This window comes from Copadichromis virginalis, linkage group LG7, assembly GCF_057382275.1.
Source record: "Copadichromis virginalis isolate Kocher_CV1m ecotype Utaka linkage group LG7, C_Virginalis_male_GT1.1, whole genome shotgun sequence".
NCBI lineage: Eukaryota > Metazoa > Chordata > Actinopteri > Cichliformes > Cichlidae > Copadichromis > Copadichromis virginalis.
Window position 1 is genome coordinate 6,572,343 of NC_140624.1, and position 25,244 is coordinate 6,597,586.

Consider the following 25,244-nt stretch of genomic DNA (forward strand, 5'->3'; position numbering starts at 1 on the left):
GCTATAACGTCACTGGAGGTTGACATGCAGCTCTTGCTATCATACATGTCAGATGACAATGACTGGAATCATTAGGGACGGTACCGTATGGCATGACCATAGTGTCTATGTAGACTAAACATTTTTGATGGAGGTGCTGGCCATTGGTACACCTGACACGTTGACATATTTTCACACATCATTTGTATTATTTTTAAAATCTAAATATGTTACGTCAACACCGATCTGTAGTTGTCAGCCATTTTTTTTTATTGGCCTACTGATGTATCTGCATTTTGTGCTGATTTACAATCTGCTTATTGTTTGGCTTGATAGATAATAATGAAAAGTACACATCACTTTTCCGCGTTATCTATTTCTTCAAATGTCTTTATCGACAGTCAAAACTCTAAAGGTCAATAAATGGAAAAGCAACAAAAATATTCATAAATTGCTGATGCAAATAATTGATTTTATAAATATATCACATATATTTCTACCAAGTATTCAAAGTATACCTGTATACAAAGACGTTTATCAGTTTATTTACTTTTTATCTGTTATTTATGTTTGCCTAGCTATTCTGATGTGAGGCGTTTTAAGATTGATTATTTGTATTTGGTATTTGATTCTTCCTCGTATTGATTTCATGTATCTCCTCCACTTCTCATATGTTGTTTGTACTTCTCTGTCACATCCCTCACACACCATGTTGTATTATATTGGCTTCTTCCTTCTTTTGAAAAAATAAAAACTTTCCCACTTCACTTTTTAAAACAATTGTTCAGCTCTGTAAACTGTTTTTGTTTCCTCTTCATGTTTTACTTGGAATCACTGAGTGAAACCGAGTACTGAGTGGTCTCCTTTAGTCCATTCAGATTAATGCAAAAGTGCAATGCAATGCCCTTTAACAAACTTTTTTTTTTTTTTAAACTTAACACCGTGCTTTGAAAAAGTTGGAACAGGTACATGCAGCACACTGTACTTTAACAGCTCTTTGTGTTTGTGAAATGAAGGATAGACAGCCAGAAACGGTACGCTACACTGCAGATGTTAAACAGTGCATCAGATACTTTCTCCTGACAGATACAACAATCACCACAATACCAGTGCTCACTGATAAGTATTCTTCTATAAACAATCACCAGTATATGTCGGCCAGTAATTTACCCCCAGTTTAGTCAATTTTAAATTGAGGAATTTTATTTTTTAAATTTAATTGAGTCTGCTACCATATTTGACACAAAGCTTTGCATCATCTTGCAATTTCTGACTATTTGATAAGTAAATGTCAATTATCTTTTTCTCCTTCTTCATCTTTCGGCTGCTCCCTTTAGGGGCCACCACAGTGGATCATCTCCCTCACATCAGCCTATCCCTACCATCCTCCTGTGTCACACCAACTCTCTGTATAGCCTTGTTCATTACATCTGTGAGTCCTTACATTTAAATTCCTCACTTTCGCCTCCAGACTCCTGCTTTTCCTTCTCTCTTTCAATCCAATAAGGCAGGAGAAAATAATCTCAAACTCACTCACATCATAGACTCTCGGGAGCAAATCCGCACGTGGATACTTTGTAATTACGACTTTTAATTAATTTAATTGAGAAAATGCATTCCTATTTCTTCTGAATATTCATAGAAGAAAGTTATTAAGACTGTCGGTCACACACTTTTAGAAAGACTGACAAATAACTCAATGTGTCATTGTATGAATGGGTCAATCTTCAGGTATCTCCAAGCATATCCCAAGAATCTGTGATAAGCCTAGAGCTACAATGTGTGTGCTATCTATTGATAAGCTGGTACAGGATTGTTAAGCCTCTGGCAGACCTCCCCATAACCTTTCTTTCTTTTTTTTTTTTCATGACTGTCCATGCAGTTGATACCGGCGGCTCTGTCGTCTTCATTTGCTGAGGCTTATTGCTGTTATTGTGTCGCCATTCATGTTGTAGGGAGGTAATTGAGCCCCTTATTTCTTGCTAGATGCCTTTGGAGAATGAGACCTACCAGCCACAGCTGAAGCAGGGTAATTTAGTGTCACTGAAGCAATGTATTAAAAGGCAGATGATTGTGTTCAAGTGTTCACTATATTGCAGAGAGAGTGATGGATGTGTGATATCATCAGGGTAATAAACCATCTGCCTATCACTTGTAGACCATATTTGTCTCACTGCTTTGTAGGGGATTTACAATTAGCTGGAAAGCCTCACTACAATTTACTTGACTATTCAGGGAGTGCATAGTGAAAAAAAAAAAAACACAAACTCATTTTGAAGTTTAGGTTTATTAAAATGGTCTAAAGTGGAAACATAAATAAGTCATGACAACAATAAAATAAACAAATGTAAAAGTAGCTTTGAAAAGATTTTAGCTTAAAACAGCTGAATCCGTTTAGACTGAAGAATCGTTGGCCATTCATGCTCCGAGATAACACTAACCTGTGGGGGAGTGATCGTATCCAGCCCAAGGGGCAGGATAGGATCAGTAATAAGTTCTCCTGTGCACATGGATTTCAGATCACGCTTCAGTCATCTGTTGATATTGGATCAAATAAATCAACCTGAAAACGGATTTCTGCATCGCCACTTCCTACAGATGATGCAGCTTTGCTGGCTTCATTTGGCTCAGACATCTGCTGTGCTCTGGGGCTGTTTGTAAGTCGGGCGTATTGAAGTGTTTGAGATGATGCAGTTACCGATTTCCAAGTCTTCAAGCCTTTCGGTAAACACTGGATCGACTCCTTTGGGTTTTAAGAGAAGTACCTCCATGAGTGCTGTTAAGATGGAATCTTGTTTCTCCCAAGTTCCTAGTATTAATACTCAATATTTTTTCAATGCAGTTACAAATTGTGTGTGTGTGTGTGTGTGTTTTTTTTTTTTTTTTTTAAATGGTCTATTAGTGTTTTCTTCTGATAATTGATTCATTTTTTTGCTATCACACAGTTACAAGCTATACACACTGTTAATGGCAATATTGTGTGTGTGGTGTTAAGTGGGGGTTCCTCAGATTGTTTCAAGTAATTCTAAATGCACTACTGAGCTGTTGGTAATGAAACCGGCACGAGTCCCTGCTGCTAGCACCACAACCACTGTTCAGTCATATTCTCAGCCTTTTTTTTTTTTTTTTTTTAATCCTTTTCTTCTGCAAGAGAGCAGCTGAAGCCAGTATCTTATTACATTGGGGGGGGGGCATAGTAAACTGAGATGACTGAGAAAGCCCAAATTTTCCCTTTTCATGATTATAGTGGTCTAATGATGGCCCAACAGAATATAAAATGTTAATCTAACATTTATACATACAGCTGTTTTGTTTTTATTAAAGCTGGTATATGTGTGACGGGTGGTTTTGGTTAATGTTTCATGATGACAACAAGTGTCATTTGGTCATGATGGTGTCCTGTCAGAAAGTGTATGCTAATGCACTACATGTAATAAAACATTACTAAAGTGGAAAGGAAGTTATAGAGTGTGTCAACTGTTCTTTTAATATCCTATTGTTAACAGGAAAAAAAAATAGTTTCCAATTTATTTCATGTTGAGTTTAGACTGTGGAAAAAGTTTTTTCACTCAAGCGTCAGGTCAGCTATACTTTGAGTTTCTTTCCCTTTCTATCCTTGTCTCTTTATCTTAGGTCCTCTATCACCCCTCCACCCAAAAACGCCATCCTTCTTTTTTATTCTCTTCTCCTCTCTCTCAGTGTATAGGGAGTGGTGTTTGGGCAGTCATGTGACTTTTTGTCTGAACACAATTGCCGGTGTTTGCCATTGGCCATTTTTCTTTGAAAGAGCGTTGGTTTCCCGGGTAACGGGGAATGGCGGCACCACTTCGCTTTTCTCTCCAGCTGCCCCCTCCCGTCTGCGTTGTTCTGACCTGGTCTCTCTCTCTCTTTCTCTCTGTCGCCGTCTCTTCGTCAGGCTGTGGATCAGGTAGCCTGTGAGCACGACACACACATACAGTGAGAGGGTTGTCTCGCTCTTCCTCCTCTCCTTCTTCTCCTTTTTCATCAGGCTGGCAGTTGCAGAGTCCATTAGACTGCAGGAGGTGAGTGAAACAAATGACCTTATTTGTTTAGATTTAGGTGCTTTTTTTTTTTTTTGTTGCGTTGCACTTTCTTTTCTAGCTGAGCACATGGTTGAACTTGTTTAAAATACTAAGTACTAAACTATCCACCTACTAAGTAAATAGAGCATCCAGTACAAATTAGTCAGTGATTAAACAATCATTACTAATTGGAACAGTAATCTTAAAGTTAAAAAATAAATTGGCCTTATTTTAGAGATACTCTAACTCTAATGTCCATGTTAGCAATAGAGTGGGAGCACTATTTGATGCTTGTTAAAAAATATTTTTTTAACTCTAACCGTTTGATCTACTGGGATTCCTGCTAACTTGTATGTGTCTAGCACAAAGTTTTATCCATGTTTTATTTTGAAATTTAAAGATATGGCATCACGCACTCATTTTACACATTCCAAAAAGGAAGGAAATCAAAGTCCATCAAGAGGCAAGTTCACTTCTTAAGCATCTTGCTGATGTCTCTGGGTAGTAGAGCTGGGCGATATAAGATTTTTTCATATCACGATATGTTTTTTTCATTTCAGGCGATAACGATATCTATCACGATATAAGCCAAATAACTATATTTGTAAGATTTAAATGTGCCGTTGCTCACAAGTAAAATGTGAAATAATCAGCAGCTTGTTTTTATTTAAATATTTATTTCCCATAATAAGTTCAACAGGGTAGATGTACTTAAGGAACATGAGACTTTTTCAGATAAATAAAGGCAAATATTGCAAACTACACAAAAGGCAACCGCTAAAGCGTTTAAGTTTCAAAATAGAACAAACAAAACATTGTCAATTCCACTTAGAAACAAAATATTAATTCTAAAAATAAATCTTAGTTTGTTTTACAGAAGAACAGACAAAACTGACTAACTTTTGTCAATATCAAATAAACTGAGAACTAAAAGGAAATTCTCAATCTCTCCTTGTTGTATAGCTGAGCTTTTCAAACAGTTTTAACAGTTACTTTAGTCTGACAAAAGCCGAATGACGAATTAGCGCTTCCAGTCAGAGACTGAGGCTACGTCCACACGTACACGGGTATTTTTGAAAACGGAGATTTTCCGTTTTCGTTTTAAAAAATAATCCCGTCCACACATAAAGGCAGAAATGAAGGAAAACGCTGCTATGAACATGCCAAAGCAGCAGATGGAGCTAGATTCCTAACCGTGCAGAAATGTTGGCCAATCAGAAGTCTAGAGTCCTCGGTGGGAAAAAGTAAACAAAGCTGGGGCATAGAAGCAGAACCGAGTCGTATGTGTGGAGGGACAGTAACTGTGTGTATATGTAAGCATTTAAACACTGCAGAGAGTAGAATTAACAGTATTGTAGAAATTCATTTCACCGAAACAATAACGTGGCGCACAGTGTGACGTCAAAAAATGCGCACACCTTTGACGCTGCGTTTTCTCCGTTTTTCTAGTCCACACGTAAATGCAAAATCGGAGTTTTTACAAATCTCCGTTTTCAGTGACCAAAAACGGCGTTTACGTGTGGACGAAAGGTGCAAACGCATAGAAAATCTGTGTTTTCAAAAATACCCGGGTACGTGTGGACATAGCGCATGCACCAGTTTATTGTATTTCCAGACTTGCTTTCGGCACAATTTACAGTGCACGCTACTCTGTTTTTTGTCAGACTTGAAATAGCCGAAATACCTTCACACTACGGAACTTCTGTGGCTCTTCCATCCGGCATTGGAACCATCATCTGTTTTCCCTTCGGTCACGCTCGGTTGATTTTTCTAGTCGGCACACTCATTTCCTCCATTACCTGGGCGGTACGTGGCTGGCTGCTTCCCAAACAAACACACGTGCAGCTTGGCACTTGTGCTGTAAGTAACAAGTCACGTGACGTGACGCTGCGGCTGTGATTGGTTCGGCTCTGCGCTACGTAATTTGGATTGGCTTTCTTTTTTTTGTTTTTTTGTTTTAAGAGGACAAGAGCGGCGAGGTCTATCGCGATAGTTTAATTTTTCTATCGAGAAAAAGTTATATCGCGATACATATCGTTATCGTTCTATCGCCCAGCTCTACTGGGTAGTTATGTGAGGAGTAACTTTTTAAATCCCCGTCCAACTGAATGAAAGAAGTGATGCTTGTTTTCGGAACAGAATGATAATTCATTAATGGTCTAATTCAGAGCGCTGATACGATTACATTTCTGCCCATCCAGTGAGAGTACTGAAGAAATACTCTATTGATTCATGTTATTCATGGAAGTCAAACACACAAAAATAGAGAAGTGTGCTTGCTACAGTGAAGTTGAAACTGTTCTTCCTCTCTGCTACTTGCATCCATCACTGCAAAAACATGATTGGCTAACATAGTTCCTGTTTGGACTGTTGATTTGATCTTTCGAGATATGGATGGGGAAAAACACGGTCTTTGACAGAGGTCTATAACTTTGTGTTTAGGATTTTGTAATTAAGCCGGCTGTCTATTAAGTTGTCTCTGAGGGAAAACTGGCTGGTTCACATATGGGCTGATAGTAACTAGTGCAAACAGGTAATTTAATTAAGTATCAGTATTAACCATAAGAGCCCAAAGCTATTTTGTGGGTAATTTCTAATAAATACCTTTTAAATAAATCTCTTGGGGAAAAGCTAGCTAGTCATACATGCTGTACTTTAATTATTTTTTGGAGCCTTCTGACTTTAGTAGATGGTGCAGTAGTGGAGAGTAGAAAAGGCCTTGCAGCGTATGGTTGCCTGCTCACCCTGTGAGCTAAACTGGCGCCCATGTTTTCATAAATCTTTAAGGTGTCTGGGTTATTCATTATATTGTTTTTATTTTTCATACAACGTGTCTGCTTCATGTTTGGGACATCGCAGAGGTTTTCTATATATTTAGAATTTGATTACTAAAAACTATTTTGCACAGAGAAAAAAAAAATTGTATAATCTGCTCTTAGAAATAAATACACGGGTAAAGCTGTTATTTGGAAAAACGTTTAATCTTTAATCTTCAAAATATGATTTCTGTGCCAGGTTAGATGAACATCATCATAGAGAGCAGCTCTGTCTTGTTATATATATTTCCCCACTCATCCGTGCTGGCAGTCTTTATCCTTCAAGCTTGGGTCCTCTACAAGAGGTCTGGGAGCTAGAGGTTCCAACGACTGCACTCTGCTGGAGTAGGATCTCGGATGTCGTTCCTGGGATCTGCTGGAGCCGCTCACACAGTTTGGGGTTACTGCCTTGAATTCTTCATGTAACCCCTTCCGCTGGAATTACCTGTATAGTAGCGTCCCAACAGCTCCTTTGTCTACTTCTGCCTTCTTGTTCTCCAGCCTTACACAGCTGTAGGTTTTTGTGTGTGTGTGTGTGTGTTTGTGTATTTTGTATGTATTTAACTTGTATTTTACTACTTTGCATTTTCACTGTAAACCTGCATAGGTTTTTATCTTTTCATCTTCTGTCTTATGCACATTTAAGGCTACGTCCGCACGTACATGGGTATTTTTGAAAATGGAGATTTTCCGTTTTTGTTTAAAAAAAATAATCCCGTCCTCACGTAAGCGCAAAAATAAAGGAAAATGCTGCTAGGAATATGCCAAAGCAACAGGTGGCGATATATTCCTAACCGTGTAGAAATGTTGGCCAATCAGAAGTCTAGAAGCCTCGGTGGGAAATAGTAAACAAAGATAGGACATAGAAGCAGAACCGAGTCCTACGTGTGGAGGGACAGTAACTGTGTGTGTATGTGTAAGCATTTAAACACTGCAGAGAGTACAATTAACAGTATTGTAGAAATTCATTTCACCGAAACAATAACGTGGCGCACAGTGTGACGTCAAAAATGGCACACACCTTTGACGCTGCGTTTTCTCAGTTTTCCTCGTCCACATGTACATGCAAAAACTGAGTTTTCAAAAATATCCACCCTGGCAGGCGTTTTTAAAAATCTCAGTTTTCAGTGACGCCGTTTATGTGTGGATGAAAGGTGCAAATGCATAGAAAAAGCTCAGTTTTCAAAAATACCCGGGTACGTGTGGACGTAGCCTAAGTACAATGAATTTTGCTATATAAGTAAGTACAACTGCCATAGTGCTTTCAGGCTCAAAGCATGGTAGTAGGTCCTTGGTTATGATGAAGCAGAGAACTAAAACAGTCATGGCTGGCATGGGTTTTTAAATGTCTCACAGGATATACTGTGCCCTAAACTGTGTGGAGATTATATGAACATTATTGGCCTAACTTATTTCTATGTTGTAATGAGAGCTGAACAATAACCTCGGTTATTCTTGAATTTCCATGAAAGATTCAACAGCTGTCTGTGATCTGTGCTCCACTCATCGTGGCACGGACACAATAAGGCCTGTGTTTGGGAATGAGGCCAATTTGAGAGGATTTTAAACATTGGTTGCTGTCCTGAAGTGGTTCCCCTTGAGCTTCATTTCTTAGGCTCTACCAACCAGGTGGTTGCTTCTGTGTTTGGTTACTGTGGTAACACTGCAAAGTGGCTCCCTGCCCCTGCCTCAGGTGTACTTTATCTTATGACCCGAAGGACACTTTGCACATACAAATACACATACACTTGCACTCCCATATACAAACACACACTAGGACCTTGATTGCTGACACGGGGAAATATGAAAGACGACTTTGTCCATTCTAGAAGTGACGGTGTAGTGGGAACAATGTTGTTATATATGTTGGTTTCTTAGGTTTATCAGTGTTAATTCTAAGAAAAGGAGCCTTTGCAGATATATTTTCTTCACTCCTGACTTTAAAATCTCTTAAAACTAATGAAGATTTGAGTCTCATCTGCGTTCATGTTATCTGTGCTTTTTTTTTTCTTTTTTTCTTTCTTTTTTTGCCAGCTTACATTGGGGCCAAATTTAGGGCTTAAAGCATTTCAAGCCTGTTGTTACTGACTGAGGTTTAACTCTGCACAGTCAGTTCATGAAGATTTTAATTTAATGTTTTTTTTTTTTTTTTTTAAGTATATCCGTTTCTTGTCTGCATTAATCGTTTGTAGACTCAGTAAGCGGGAAACAGGGCTGGAGTGGGTGTCATTGATCCGCAGTCTGGTATTGCATTGCTGATGCAACCAAGAGGAAACTGGTGCCGAGGCCTTGTTGTTGCCTCTGACTGGCTGCCATGATGTCACCACTGCTGACCCGACAATCCTGACATTCCTGCTGATAGAGGTTTTATGCAGACGTGGAGGGCAATATGTGAGAGAGATGCACAGACTTGCACACATACGGCCTTTGTCTAAGCACTGATTAGTAATCTGGCATATACACCAACACACACGTCATTAATTCAGTCTCACGCATATGCCCACTCCAGCACACTCAAATGCTCTACAAGCCGAATAAAGACGGTGATGGCGAGTCTCATCAGCTTCGTTAAAATTCAACAGATCTTTAAGTGTCTCTGCTTGAATTTTCGGTGAATCAGTTTTGCATTCATTCTGTCCTTCAAACTAAAATGTCTATCGTTAAAATGGTATGATTAGAGATTCATTTTGCATTAGTGTTATCACTTCTTTGTCTCTCTATGCGCCTCAGTTTTTTGGGGGTGTTTGAGTATTTGCTTATAATGCTTATTTTTATTTTACTACAAAAGACTTTCTATAGTACAGCTACAGCTTTCCTTTGATTCAGCCAAGCCACAGAAGGAAAGAGATGACAGGCCTGCTGCGGTGAAAGCTTTTAAACGCTGCTGTTCCCGCAGGTGCTTGGATAGTCCTTTCACAGCAAAGGCCAGTATTGTAAACAATGTTAAGAATAAGTGGTTAGAAAATGGAGTGTGACATCTGAGACCATATGGAGGACAAATGGAAAAGGATTTGGACTCAACAAACAGTTGTAAGAAATAATGTAAATCAACAAACTGAAGACTGGAGACAAAGGTGTAGACGAACAGGCTGGGTGTCTGTGAGTGTTCAGTGTGGCTTCTGCCTCACACTGTGTGAGGTTTACAAAGCTTTTGTTCACATTTGACCCGACCCCTAACCTGCACCCATCTGATAACTCCCCTCTCTGTAACCTGGATTTCCTGTCCATCCACTTCTTCACTTTGTTGGGCTTGCTCGACACACTTGGCGTGATAAAGCTACCTCTGGCTCTACCTCTTTGTTATTGAGTGAAACATACTAACAAAGGACATAATTTGCATGCATGATAAATCACAACATATGTTAATGCTTTACTCAGCATATTGAAAAATGTTGAAAAAAAAAAATCACAGTAACTTTGTATTATGAGTGAGGTTTTGTGATAATTTTGTATCACAATCTAGTGATTACTACCTGTAGAAGACAACACCTTAATCTTGCACTAATTTCTCTTTCTTTGTATTCTCGCTCTGTAATCGCACATTAGCTAGGATTGTAATTCATGGGTTTGGTCCTCCCTTTTTCTAAAGAAGTCTTTGGGTTAGTCAGGCCCTGAGGCTGAGACAAACAGGCCCTCACAGGATTGTCTTGATCATTACAAGTATTTTTCAACCTCCTAGGACCTGGCGTCCACATATGTGGACATCACATTTTGGGTTATTTAGACTAAAATACTCAATTTTGCTCTACAAGGGCCTGATATCCACTTACGAGGACATTATACTGCTACTGTTCTATCAAAATTTTAAACGAATATCCTCATATGTGGCTCTTATTTTTCTTAAAAACAAAAATAAGGTTAAAAAAAAAAATCTGGTAATTCTTTGTTTTTACATTCATTGGGCCCCAATATGCCCAAATATCAAAGAGAAATTAAAAATGCATGTCTTGGAAGAGTTTGGGTCTTAGGAGGTTAATAATGCCTTTATTGAACTTTTAAAGGGCGTAACAAATAAACAGCAAAAAGAACAATAAAATGTTTCTATATTATTCATATCCTTGCAGCTAAATAAAAAGAAATAATAATTCACTGTCACAAAACCAAGTAGCTCGGAATGTTAAAATATGACACAAAAATGAGCTCCCTTAAACCGAAAAAAGAAAAATGTGAAACAATAGTAACAAATAGCAACAAGAATATGTCTGGTGTGTTTTTATTATAGTGATTTAATGTGGCAAGAGTCACATGTTCTCATGAGGCAACTAAAGTGTGTTAATCTGAGGTGTTTATTCACAATTCCCTTTCAGCACAAGCTGATATCAAGTCACCTGCTGAGGTTGCAGTTTCCATATCTTCACCCCATGCTTTTGCATATAATATGATGCATTCGTATTCATAAACGGACTATAAAATTCAGATGAAGCCCTTTATAATCACTTTATAATGACTTGTTGATTTTTGTCTTTTTTCCCCTCCTATCACTTCCTTTTCTTGTATGGGAGAGAGAAAGGAAAAATTGGAAACAGCTGCTACATCTGGTACAAACAGTCTATCCAACTTTGTGTGTCACAGCTCTCTCTCCCTGTAGCATTGAGGCTGGTTGTAGTATCCATTTACTGATAGGAACAGCATGGGGCAACACAGTGTGACACTAATGGCACAGCTTTTTCTCCAGAGACAGTGTCTTACCAGAAAGCGTGATTTTTAAGCAGTCGAGATATTTTGAAGTACTAGTTTGCTGCTTCCAACACGAAGACACTGAAGATAAACACACTGCAGCGTGTGATCGCTGTCCAAAAATGTATTTCATCTCTCAAAATAGCTTTTCATTCAGCTGCTCAAAATGCAACGTGATGCAATGTGTGACGCAGCAATGTTTTTGAATGGTGGTAACTTTGTCCTGAGCCAGTCTAGACTGGTTCTGAATAAAGAAGCAGAAAAAGAGATGATGGAGAAAGTGCCAGAGTGTAGCCAAAGTCCTGACAACTTGGAAGCTGTGAAAGCCAACTGAGAATCTCTTTTGCTTCATTGAAGCGGTCTTAAAAAGAGTGATCAGAGAGCGAGGTGGCTTTCTGTATATTTTTCTGTCTTTTCTATCCTGTTTAGAAGAATTCAAAGTTTGTTTACCTGGAGTGTATCAGCTGATCCAGTTGACCGTGTCTTGCTGTCATTTTCCTTTTGTGCTCACTTGTCATCCCTTTGTGTTCAGATTCACCTTGGCGGCAGATTGTCGAATCACCCGTTGTTATTTGTCAGGCGATAATGCGGTGACATGTATTTGCTTTCAAACCACAAATCATCTTGTGATCCAAGTTTCTGGGAAGAAAACAAAAGTCTTTGTCTGTTCTTGATGTGGGATGTGCTATATTTACATCTCAACAGGGCAATTACCTTCACTGGCAAAACCATGTTGTCTGTCATAATGATACACAAGACATAGCTGCAATATGGGAGCACCAACATTGGCCTGACCATAATGAGACAGCAACCCTATACTTAGCCATGTTTGGGAAAAACAGAGCATTACTACCTTGTGTTGCTTGAGAATGAAAACTGATGTCAACAAAAGTTCAGGATTTATTTTTATTTTTTTTAAAGCTTGTTTGGCGTTCTGAAAATAGAAGTGTATCATTCCATTCGTTGTCCAGGTTTTAGTCTTAGCCAACCCGTTGACTACTTGTTGGAGAGTGCTTTTAGTGAAGGGTTGAATTAACTGAGGGAAGAAAATGGTGGTGGTTTCAACAGGGGAGATGGAAATGGATGAGCCTTAGGAGCAACTTCATGCTATTCATTGTTGTTGAATAATAGCCAACAAAGACAGTGTCAGCATGCATTCCCCTCTCTTTGCTCCCAAGTTGAACTGCTGCCAGACACAGCCAGTCTATTTTTCACTCTCAGAGCCATCTTCTTGCCTCTCCTGAGTCGAGTTATGGATGGGTCATCTTTAGACAGACTTACAACCACTTGGTCGTTGAAGTATTGCCTTAGTTTATAGCTGGTGTTTCGAAACCGCTGTGTGACATTTTTACTTTTTTTTTTTTTTTTTTGAATGCAGATAAATGATAAAGAACTACTTGAAAGACTTGCCTCGAAAAGTGCAGGTTTTAAAGCTGTTTTGGCCTCATCTTTGTTTTCTTTAGCGTCTTTGCTGAATGCAGAGGCGGAGCTGGAAATTGAGAAGGGGAGGGGGTTGCAGGAATGTTTGAGTCACAGGAAAAAAGGGATGATATGTAGAGCTTGACAAGGGGGTGTGGGGTGGGGCACAGCAGTGGGAGGTACCCTGAGGAATGCCTGGAAGGTGTCAGCAAAGTCTGGGAGGCTTTGGACTGATTATCCTTTACATCACAATGCCCTCTGTCTTAAATTAAGTGGATGTGGGTCTGTGGACGGACGAGCAGATGATCCATTTACAAGTAATAGCCCATCAGGACCCAACAAGTGTGGTTACTTTTTTAACTGTGGCCTTTTGGACCTAAGCACCACCTCAGGAGGTTGTTCCCCTATTTTATTCAAGAGGGGTTTAAATTTTGTCAGACATCATAGCTCTTAGATGTGTCAAAAGCTTTGCTGTATAGACAGAACAGTGAAACACTTTACACTGATGGGAACTGACCCTCCGTGAGCCTCTGAGTCAGCCTGGCTAAAAGCTACAGAATTCTTCGCAGGGATCTTTTGTTTTTTGCATGATTTAATTCATCAAATTAATGCAATTAATCCCCAACATCTATTTTTGGAACATCTGCTTTATACAATGTGCACGCTGGTTATTAGGCACTGTGACTGCGTGTCCTCATTAGTTTGGTTGGAATACAGTTTGTTGTCAGATGGAGGCAAAGTAAAGAAAAGGATGACAAAGGTTTTGTTGATCGTCTGCTGCTGCATCTTTGCATCAGAGTTCCAAAACTACAAAGGATTAAAGTAGAGGGGAAGTAAAAAAATTGCTCTGATATTTTGTGACACTAAAGGAAAATTGTGAAATTGGCCTTTTTATTCCCTTGGACTTGGTTAGTTTTTACTTAATTAATGCCACAAAACACATTGATTATAAATTAACTAAAAAGAGGTGTAACTAAATAAGAACTGATGTATTAATTGAGAATGCTAAATGTCACTTATGTCAGTATTGGTGTATATATATTTGCACCACTTTATAGTTTAAAGAACTTCTGGTAACAGCAGGTGTTCCTGTAAGATATGCTGCTGAGTATTTGGTCTCAGTCTTATTAATACAAGCAAATTTTTGGGATTCTCATCAGAAATATTTGCGTATGTTTTCTGTTCATGTAAAAGAGTGTATCAACTGCTACATTTAAAAAAAAATAAATTATCTGGTTAACATGCGAATCTGTAATCTTGAGATTACATGTTGCCTCTAGGTGAAAAGTTGGAGGAAAATATATGACATGCCACCTGGAGCTGTAAAATGTCCATGGGTACAAATTGGTGGCGCGATCGATTGGTATCAGAAAAGCCTCAGGGCGATATGTAGATTCATTGAAATTCTTCTTTTTATGCATTTTGAAAATGTATTATTATGAAAAGTCAAAGGAAAAGATATAACATGTGCTTTTGAGCTGAACCTGTGTCTCAAATTTATAATGAGGTTGTCAGTAGTTCACATAAGAAAACTACCACTGTGGTTAAATGGTATGCAGGTGTATGTGTTAGACATGAACTTATTACTTCCGCGGCTGCACTTTGTTTTTCATGTGCGAGGCACAGTGGAGGGGTGCCAGACAGAGAGCGGGGATTGCTTCATACTGAAAAGAGCCATAAAAGTTTTATTTTATTTTTTTCAAAACCCATGAACGTGTTCATTTTAAGCCGTGACAGTCTGAAGGGTGTTGTTTTATGTTGCTATAAAAACTGGTAACAATCAGTTTTTAATGTGTGCTTTATTTAGCATCATATAGGCTGTTATAGTCTCGGTGCTAATATATTAGCTCTTTTGCTTCATTATCTGGGCCTCAGTTAGTCCTCCTTTTAAACTCGAGATGTTTGCTTGCTTTTACATAACGTCTAAGTGGCCATTTTCTAGTTTCTTCTGTAGGGAAGATAGTGAGGGAGAAATAAGACACTAAAAAAATAGTTTACGGTTAAGATTGAGGGAGACGTACGGATAAAGATGAGGATAATGTCAAGAGAGTGGGGTATGGCTCATGCTGGGGGCTCCCACACATTCTGCCTAGCCCATTGGTCATGCATGTCTCAGCTCTGTGTGTGTTTGTGAGAGAAGGTTATGGAGGTAGGAGCACAACTCAAGATTGTTACATTATTTTAAAATGTTAAATAGTTTCTATCCTACTTTTGTAAAGTAATGAGTTTCTCTTATAATGTGACTGTGTTGCTTTCTGGACAGTAGTCATTAGATTTAAGTTGCTTCTTTCTCTCATTTTCCCACAGGGCGTTGCCTGACTCAAACACATGCACGCACACACACAAACACACACACACATTGTCCAGTTCCACCTGGTCTGTCGGACTATGACCTCATTCCAGGAAAAGGAAGAGAAAATCACCTGACAGACTCATTTGTGTAATCAGCTGTAACCAGAGGCCACTGCGTGTATGTCTAATGCCTCGAGCTACTGATTGTGCTAACAGCAGGGAGTTTATACTGCTCTTAATTTTTAAATTCTCCTCTAAGTAGTCCTTTGTGTCATTCAGAAATACAGATTGCGAACAGAAGAACTGCAAAAATTGATGCTGATAGAGTACGGCAACACACAAAACACTCTTTCAACTACCTGAAAAAGGGGGGAGGTGATCTGATCTGTCAGCACAGCAAGAAAGGGTGGGGAGAAAAAGAGTGAGAGAGAGAATGGACTGGCGGGGAGGGTGTGTTTCTGTGTGGGTGAGAGAGACGGCGAGGAGGAGGAGTGTAGAATGACAGAGGGAGAGAGAACTCTGGCACCTCTCAGATCTCGGCTGTGGCGAGGGCTCCTGGTTGAAGCACATTCCTCAAGCAGCCAGCGACGAAAAGGCAGCGGGACAGTGCGGAGGAGAAGTCGCGACATCCTTTAAATCTCTTCGTGACCACATAGGACTGCCTCTCACCTCCTCTCGGCTCACGCACTGCTCACACAGACACTTGCTAAGCTGCGTAACGCACCAGCCGCTCAACCAGCTCTGCTGCCCTGTCAGAAGTAAAGGATTTCCCCGATTGAGGCACAGGGACAGAAAGAATAAAAAAAACTGATTGAGGAAAAGAAATTTAAATCACTGAAGAGGCGGAAAGGCTTCTCTTTTACTCGGTAAGTGTACGGGCTTCTTTTGGTGATTGTTTGAACGTGTCCTTGACTGCTTGAATCACGGTGTCAGGAAGTTTCTCTGAATACAGCCGGCTTTGCCGTATGTTCCAGCATGCACGTAAAAACCTGTTATTATTACTACTATAAATACTGTTAGTTTTTATTATAAATGGCGAGTTTCTGTTTGTATTGTTGTTTGAATGGCATAATAATGAAGAGACTCTTGTGTTATGTCTGTAGAGTGATGAACTGTGTCTTTACATGTACCTGTTGACACTAGACCCGTCACCCAAGTATTCTTGCCTGAGACAAAAGGACCCAAACCTGTTTGGAGGAAACCTCACTGACTGTGCACTTGTGCAATTATGCCCCTTCCCCCCCTTTTTTCTTTAAAAAAAAAAAAAAAATAACTTTTTGTGTCAGTCACAAAGCCAGCCTGCCTGTGCAAATAGAGGCTGTCCACAAGTGTAATGTATCACAGGCTGCTCTTTTTACTACCCCAGGATTAAAGATTAATTTATGAAAGTCACGGGCAGAGTTCAGCTCACTTACTGCACGTTCCGTGCTATACATCTCAAACACTGTGCAAATCTAATGCACCAAATCCAGTGGAAGTGAGCCTATATAAACGTTGACTCATCATTATGCATGGCTAGCATCTTAGTTACAGATTCTCAGCATGGTTTGTGTTAGACAGTGAAGCTCATTAGCAGGCTGTATTTGTTGTCCAATCAGGGCTGCTGGTTTTAAATCCCTCTCTCCAGGAGGGAATTTTTTTTTTTCCAGGTTGTGGGAGTCAAACAGTTACACCTCGTGTGTTATCTCTGTTAGTATGTTTCACAAAGTTGACTTGTTTCCAGAAAGATAGTGTCAGAATAATAGATGGTTAAGGGAAGGGAGCCATATGGACTTTGACCCAAGCGCTTGGTTCTAATTATTTAGTTTTAGTTTAGTTTTAGGTTATGTAATCGTTAGCAGTTGTTATACTACAGTGTGTAACCCTTATTCAAATGATCAGTCCCACCTGATGTTTGCTCAGAGTTATCAAGGACAGTAAATTTATTATCCTAAGTAAATGTAGTGGACCATGTTTGCTTGAGATCTTTGAAGGGAACAGAAGTATGACGATTTAATGTACTAGAAAACAGAGTGGCTATTATAGTCATAAGAAAAAGCCACATGTGAAACGTGAAAGGCACTTTTAATTAAACATATTGTGGTTAAAATAAGATCCCTTTATGTTGCTCAAGTGTTTCCAGCTGTCAGTAGAAAGTGACTAAAGCCTGCTTGAATAATGCCATGTGCCACTTAGCATATCCATGATGTAATCGCATCATATTTGCCTCGGCCTAGTGTCTGCCCTTTCACAGCTGCTATAAAAACATTTTCTTTTTTTCCACCTAAATTTCCAGGAAAAGTTTGTCTCACATACATGATTTTATTTTATTTTCCTGTTAAGTAATAGTGACTGAAATGCAGCCCATTAAGACTGCGTTATTATGTTATTATATTAAATCAGATTAGATTACTGCAGTCACTTCAAAGCCATTTCCAAGCAGCTGCTCTTCATGGCTAAAATTGTGCTTCTATATATGCGATATCACTTAAAAATAACGCATACAAATAGTTTGAAAGTAGAGCTGCATTATGACTTTGGTTGTGTGTACAGGAAAATGTAAGATGTCCCATTAAAAAAGAGGAAGTTGGTGGACATGCACAGCTCATTTGTCTGGTGCAAAAAAATCAAGCGATTATAAAGGAAACGATCAATGTTGGTTCAAAACATCATTCGAATTGTTGCCAGGTGCATTTATTTATGTCATTTTTTAATGTCACTACAGGAGGTACAAAGTTGCTAAGTTCCCAACAATAAAAAGAAGTTGTGAGCAAGTGGAGCAGGGCTTTGGTTGCAGATACAAAAGAAAGTTTTGGCACCAAACTGTGGCTTCTGTTTACGTAAAACTATGAATAAATAACTCTATTGTACTATGAACATATGTGAAGGCATATCTGCTGAAGGTTTGAAACCATATTAAGTCGTAGCACTTGCCTCGATGTTTTCAACTTCAACGGCTATATTTCTGCAGCAATTTTTTATTAATATGCAACAATAGCCAAAGGGAAGAGTATCCAGTTTATCATCACCAAGGTAAAGCCGGCTGAGCGGCAGGTTTAAGAAAATATTAATGCTAATGTTTAAAACTTTCACTGCTGCATGGCCCGGTGGTAGGAACTCTGTTATGAACTATATAAATGGTATTATCTCATCCTTTGAAATATTTTCAAATGAGATAATGTGATTTAAAAGGCGGTATACTCCCTATTCCTAGGAATGCATCATAAAACGTTCAACTTTTATTCTCAGCCTTATTTTCTCTCTGCTACCCTTCAAGTCTCCATCAAGTGCTTAGATATTTCTTATTTTCTGTCACATGAATGAGCCTTTTTAGCATTGAGACAGTAGAGTGTCCTGTGAGAGTGGTTGTGCCTTGTTCTCTGCAGTGTTATTTTTAATGCTCTTTTCCTGCTTGAATACACAGATGGACTCCTCTTCTAGAATAGTCCGTCTGTCTCTCTCCGTCTCTGTCAGTGTGTCTGTCTGTCACTCAGCTCACATGGCAAGGAAGGCAAGCCTGCCCATGCACAGCAAGATATCTCTTGGGATTCTTGATGGGAACTTTCGAAGTCATCCTTCATGCTGTGAAGCGTCTGAATTTCTCACAGTCCTTATCAGTAGCATTTCCGTACTCCTGCCGATGCACTCAGGTGCAGATGTAATTGGAAACTCTACGGCCACATGTTGGTGAAATAATATTTTTGCATGTATGAGGCTGTGATTATTTTCAGGCGGGTGGTTTGAGCCACTTTTTCGTCTTTTCCGATAAAACTGTCTTTCTTTCTCGTGTGTTGCTGTGCTTACCTCACTTGCTCTCTCCTGTACTTTTCCGTGCGTCCTTCCCCCTGCCTGTGCAATGTGACGGAAGGTAATGCTGTGCCTTGCTCAAGTCGGATCCATTAGGGATGAAAGCACACTGCAGTGATAAAAGATTGATCCAGTACTTCTTGCATCACATCCCTCACATCTTGCTCCCTTATCCTCCCTCACACCCCTCTTTCCAATCCAAAGTCAACCCAGTTTTCAATTTATCAAATCATTTGTACTCCTCTAAATAAATCATCCTCACCGAGTTTACTATGGCAGACGTTTTCCCACAGGATTTCATAAAGGAGAACACAGTCTTGTAGGATGCTGTAGAGTCTTACAAGTTCTCACTTATGAAATTTTCTCGATGGTGTGTTTATTTAAAAAAAGAAAAAATTGGGACGGCTCTGTTTCAGTGTCTCCTTTCTTTAGTGTTCTTGCTGTATCGGGTAGGATAGTATGTACTTTGCTAGAAGAACCAGTGAGAGACTGGCATCCAGCCCAACACACACACACACACACACACACACACACACAGGCCTTTTCTTCGCCTGTTTTATCTGAAGAGGCAAAGACAAACACAGCAGACCTGTAGTTTCAGCAGAGAGGTTATAATTACTGAGAGGAAGGGAGGATTTAAAAAAGGAATTTCACTGTGGCTCTGTTTTGAGATTTTTTAGAAACCTCTCTTTTCAAGAGCACCTGGCTTTTTACTTTTTATGTGTGAGTTGTAAAGCTGTACAGAAATTTGTGGACTGATTATAAACAAGTGTTGAAGTCTTTTGATCCTTGAAGTTGGAGAGGCATTTCCCTGAGGCAGTGAGGCTTTTTTGTTTTTTATGCCAACTTTTCTGAATTGTGCTTACTTTTGTCCTCAGTTATCCCTTTCAGGGGAAGCTGTTGAAATAATTCGAGGTCACCGAGTGACACAAATAGCCACAATCTCCCTTCATTCATCTAACATGTTCAGGTCAGAGGTTACCTAAAGCCATCTACTCTCAGAACCATGCAGACTTGGTCCACCTTAGGATATGTTCCCAAGTAAGCCCAGCTGGCTATAAAGTTCATCTGAGTCAATGTTTTCATGTCTTATCAGGATAAACTTCTTGTGACATTGTCAAACCAATAGCGTCTTATTTCCTGTCGCTATTTGACACCAGTGGCAGGTTACTGTTGCTGAGGTAATGAACAATCTGTGTCTGTTTGTAGGCTTGAGACGCATGGACAGACACTCAATGTGTAGTCATTATACTGCGGTAAACATCTTATTCCCGCTAGGATGGTCATGTGACCGTTTGTGTTTGTGTGAATCTGTGAATATGTGTGAGAGTGAGCGAGCAAGCAGCAAGTTGCTCCCTTGCTGAACCAGCCATGCTATACCGATTCTCTGCACACAGAGCTCTCTGGGCAGTAAATAACACGGTGCCTCAGCCGGGGGACCTGGAAAGGTCCACGAGGGGGGTCAAGACTCCAACAAGAAAGCGAAAAAAATATCTGCCTCTGGGAGCAGAGATAGTAAATCATCATATAGGACAGGAGAGAGGCAGGTGGATCTGACAGATTTGCCCGTCATGCTGAGAGGCTTGACGGTAGACCTGTCATTGAATGTTGATATGGTAGATCAAGCATAAAACATGCAAAACAAACCACCATTGCTCATGGGTAGATGTAGGTAAAACAAAAATTCTCTGGAAACTTTTGGTCTGAGAGATTCGCTTATACATCCTCTTATAAATACACCAAACATGACAACATTACAGCCTATACATAATATTGCTACTTCATTTTGATTGAAGTACAAAAACAGGTTCTAAGTAAACAAAGTTACAAGAGTCTAATGATCCTGTAAGCCAGAGGTAGGCAACTCTAGGCCTCGAGGGCCGGTGTCCTGCAGGTTTTAGATATCTCCCTGTGTCAACACACCTGAATACAGGTGGTTAGTTCATTCCCAGGCCTCTGGAGAACTTCAAGAAATGTTGGGGAGGTAATTTAGCCATTTTAATCAGCTGTGTTGGATCAAGAACACATCTAAAACCTGCAGGACACCAACACTTGAGCCCTGGAGTTGCCTACTCTTGCTGTAAGCAGTATCAGTACGTTTCATGCAACCCTATGGAGTTGAGTCTTCATCACCTGTACAGTTTACTTTACTGCACTTCCTTTAACCCTGTGACAGAGACACCAAAACTGGTCCTTTATTTCATCCAGAGCGATAAGCAGATATAGGAAAGATACAGACATATTTTCAGCATCAGATTACCGTCATACCTGGGCCCTGCTCCAAGACTTAACTTTACTGAGTTTCCTGGATATCTTATCTGGGTAAAACCCTCAAAAGTGGAGCATGTCATAAGTGTTATTTATAAGATATATATTTTTTGTAAGTTTTATTTTGATATATCTCACATTTGGTATTTCCATCTTTATGCTTGCTACTTTTAATATTCCTTCATTAAGAAACACCTCGTCATTGTTCCATCTTGTCCTTGTTGTCCTTGTTATTCCAAAAGGGTAGCTAACATATCTCTCACAAGTATACTCAGCCACAGGATCCTTGTCAGTTTGTGTATATACTTGTGTATCCATACCAAAGATCACCGTGGTGATCATGTGGAAGATCTTAGTCCCAAAGGTGCTCCAAGGATGCTGGAAATCGGCACCCTGCTCTCCTACTTTTTTCTGATGCACACATCCGTCTGCTGCACTGCTCGGGCATCGTCGTTACTCCTCTCAAAGTAATGATGGGGAGAGAAAGTCATGCGTGACACCACCTTCCCATCAAACTATAAATCATCTGAACCTTATGATCTGCTTGCAACACAGGTATTTCATCGTTCACTTTCTGTGCAGTTGAGTATAAAACTCAAAATTATACTATTAAGAGCACTGCGTATAAGAAACAGGTCTGAAAGCTCGTATCAATTTCAATTGTATTGTTTGATCTTCTCTGTACTTACTCAGAGTTTGACTTATCCTGTAAAAATAAGCATATATTTTTAAAGTAAGGTATCTAAAAATGTAGCGTGTTTTTTATTTATTTATTTTATTTAAATAGTTAAATATATATATCTTGAATGTACTCCCTAAGTTACTCTGGATCTTTTTTTTATTTTTTAATGTTTATTTGCTCCACTCTCTGACTGATGTTTTGTTTGACTCATGTAACATTTAGACCACACACATGTGACATCGCAGTTCTGTGACGCATTGTAAATACCAAAGTGTTTACCTGTTTAACCCCTTAGGAGCCTTTATCTTAGCGTACACAAATAGCGTCTTTGTGGAATGAATCTCCTTTCCTGCAGATCTTATCTTTGTAGCAAGACTTAACAAGGTCCTGCTGCAATATTCTACCTTTAGTTTTACTTACACACAGCCACACACCCGCACACGCACACTCTTGGTTGCTCTCACTCTATGGCTGTGCTGTATTCCTAGCTAAAGGCCAGGCATGTTGAAACTCCCTAGGTAAATACTGTAAAGGTGTGAGGATGAATGTTTTGCATAGCTGAAGGTCCTTAGCGATGGAATAACATGTTAATTTGTACAGCTGGTGGCTGCTTCTCAAACTTTCTGGCTGTCTTTCAATGATTGTCACGGTCGGGACCCAGCTTTCAGTTTCAAAGTCGAGTCTAATCAAAACCAGCAGTGAATGGACTGCATTAGCTATAGTAGTCACATGGGAACTGCCCATGTAATGTTCACGGCCTGTAAAAAGAGACAAGTGGAATTCCTCACTTTGATCTGTGAAAACATGCTTCACACAGAGAGATGTATGTGCTGGAGTTGTGTGTTTTTTGTTGTAATAGTTCATCCCTGTGCAAGAATGAGCACCTGCTGTATCCTTAAGTAATAACTGCCTCACCTAACAGGCAAACAGACCTGTGATGGACGGGTGTGTTGATAATGATGATCTGATGCTTTGAGATTTCTTTTGTGCTATTTTTGTTGCTGCAACACAGATATAGATATATAGATATAGATATATAGAGATATAGATATATAGATAGTAGAGGTGGGAATCACCATACATCCCACGATACGATATTATCACAATACTTAACGCACGATATGATATTATTGCGTTTTTTGTTTTTTTTGTTTTTTTAAATATCTGCGATATTCAGATTCTGTAAATAAAGGTAAACTTTATCAATATTCATTTTATCTAATATTAAAGTCTCGCACTCAGTCTTTCTCTCATTTCAGTCAGTTTTATTGTTGACAAACGGAACGGTTTGTATTACATACTAGTCCAACTTAACTGAATGCAACCATCTGGTACAATTATAGCTATTCTGAACTATGCAATTTATGAAAACTATGCAGCCCCTTCAGCAACTGAAGAATTTGAAAGTAAATTAAAACAAAATATAATTTTACATTAAATAAAAAAGTTTTAAACTTAATTAAAATAAAACATGTCTTAAATTAAAATAAGTAAACTGTCATGTTTATTGCTGCCAAAAAAAGTTAAACACATTTGGACAGTGAAGGAATGTCAAGATTCTTGCTCAGAAAAAGGAGCTGATCAACATGCTCTGAAGTCAGAGCACAAAAACTTTTTTTGTAACAAAATATCGTTTTCTGCTGTCCCTGTATCGATACATTATTAGCAAACAAAATATCACGATACTACACGGTATCGATTTTTCCCCCACCCCTAATAGATAGATAGATATATAATTTTTTTTTTTTCTTCAAACTTGAGCAACTAATGGTAACTCTCTTCAGCTTATATAAGGACTGACGAGTGTATGTTGCATCATGGATTGCATGGACTTAGTAGAGTGTGATGAACAAAACACCACCTCTCTCAGTTCGGAGGCTCTAAAGTCAAAGGAGTTACTAATTCCATGTACTTTAAATACAGTTAATCATATCAAATGATAAAAAGTAATTAGACAGGGCTCAATACTTAGTTATAAAGATTGCATGTTGTCAACCCTAATCATTGTTTTGCTCTTTTGCATTCGAGGCCTTATTCTGATTTTGCTTTAAGATCTAGGAAAGAAAAAAAAACCGAGAAAACAAAAAAACAAGAGTAAATAATTGATATGAGCAGACATGGAAGCGACCTATAAATTACTAATGAGTTTAGCGTCAAACTTGTGACACTGGAGGATAGCTTTCCTCCTCAATGGCACATGCATGGGCACATGGGCACATAAATAACGTGCTGGAAAATTCAAGACTACAAATTTTCCACTTATGTACTGTGTAAATTGCATTTGTTAAATTAGTGGGTTCAAGCATAATCATTTTTGAGTCAGGCTCCCTGGTGTCTATACTTATTCTCATGTAACGTATTATTTAGTCTATCTGCTAACTGAATATCTTCTTCTGCGTGTCTGTTCGTAGGCTATATATGACCATGTACTTATTGCGCATCCTATATAAGTGGGTCTGCCACTACTATGTGTTTTATATGAGTTTGGCTGGGAACAGAGTGATATCCTCCTTCCCTGGCAAGCACTGCTGAGTCAGGTTGGGAGTATATAATTACATATGGGTACCCATCAGCAGTCAGAAAGTCTTCTTCTATGGCTCACCCAACAATATAAACTCCTGTGCTTGCAGGGCTCAGCTTGCAGGCAACCAAACCAGTCATCCTGAGCTGAGCTCTCAGTGGAGGCCAGCTTTGCTTGACCTCTCATTGGCTATGTGAAAAGGACTTTATTATCATTCTCACCATTAGCTGCTGGCTCTATGGGCAGATCCATGAGTCAGCGCAAACAAATATGTCCCCTGTAATGTATTCACCTCCGCTCGGCTTCCAGGCTTGAAGCAAATAAGTGAATGGCGACTGCCAAATCAGGTATGAGTAAGTATTCATCACAGTGCGGTGAATAATGCAGTATTGTTGTATTGCGGCCAGGCCTGTGTAAACTATTGTGGCCACGTGCTTATAGGTGTCTAGTTTATTGGCTTACAGTGAAATCCAAAATTGTGCCACGAGTTCTTTAAATTTCCAGAGTAGAATAATAAAAGCAAAACCTACTTTCTTGGGCCATCGGTCCATTTTGTTTTCATCGCTTTTCAAATTCATAATCGCGTTAGGATTGGAGCCTCTCCAGGCTGGTGTTGGGCGAGAATTTGTAATTTCAAGAACTGAATTTGAACAAATGTTCTTTGTATGACATCTACATATGCTCTTCCTCCCTTGTGGTTAAGGGCAGGTTACGATTTGTCACTGTGAGTGCTGCTGGTGATTCACGGTGAGTGGGATTTT

The 25,244-nt window shown here is 39.3% G+C and overlaps 1 protein-coding gene across 2 annotated transcripts in view; it reads left to right on the forward strand.

Moving 5' to 3' along the window:
• The first annotated feature begins 3,944 nt into the window (after nucleotides 1-3,944).
• Nucleotides 3,945-25,244, forward strand: part of rassf7a (Ras association domain family member 7a) — a 33,384-nt gene continuing 12,084 nt past the window's right edge. The window contains exon 1 of one of the 2 annotated variants that reach the window (XM_085461402.1): nucleotides 3,945-4,022. The gene's annotated coding sequence lies outside the window, so the exon portion shown is untranslated. Of the gene's footprint in view, nucleotides 4,023-15,696; nucleotides 16,093-25,244 lie in introns of those variants that run through there. The other variant, XM_085461401.1, reaches the window with a different exon arrangement.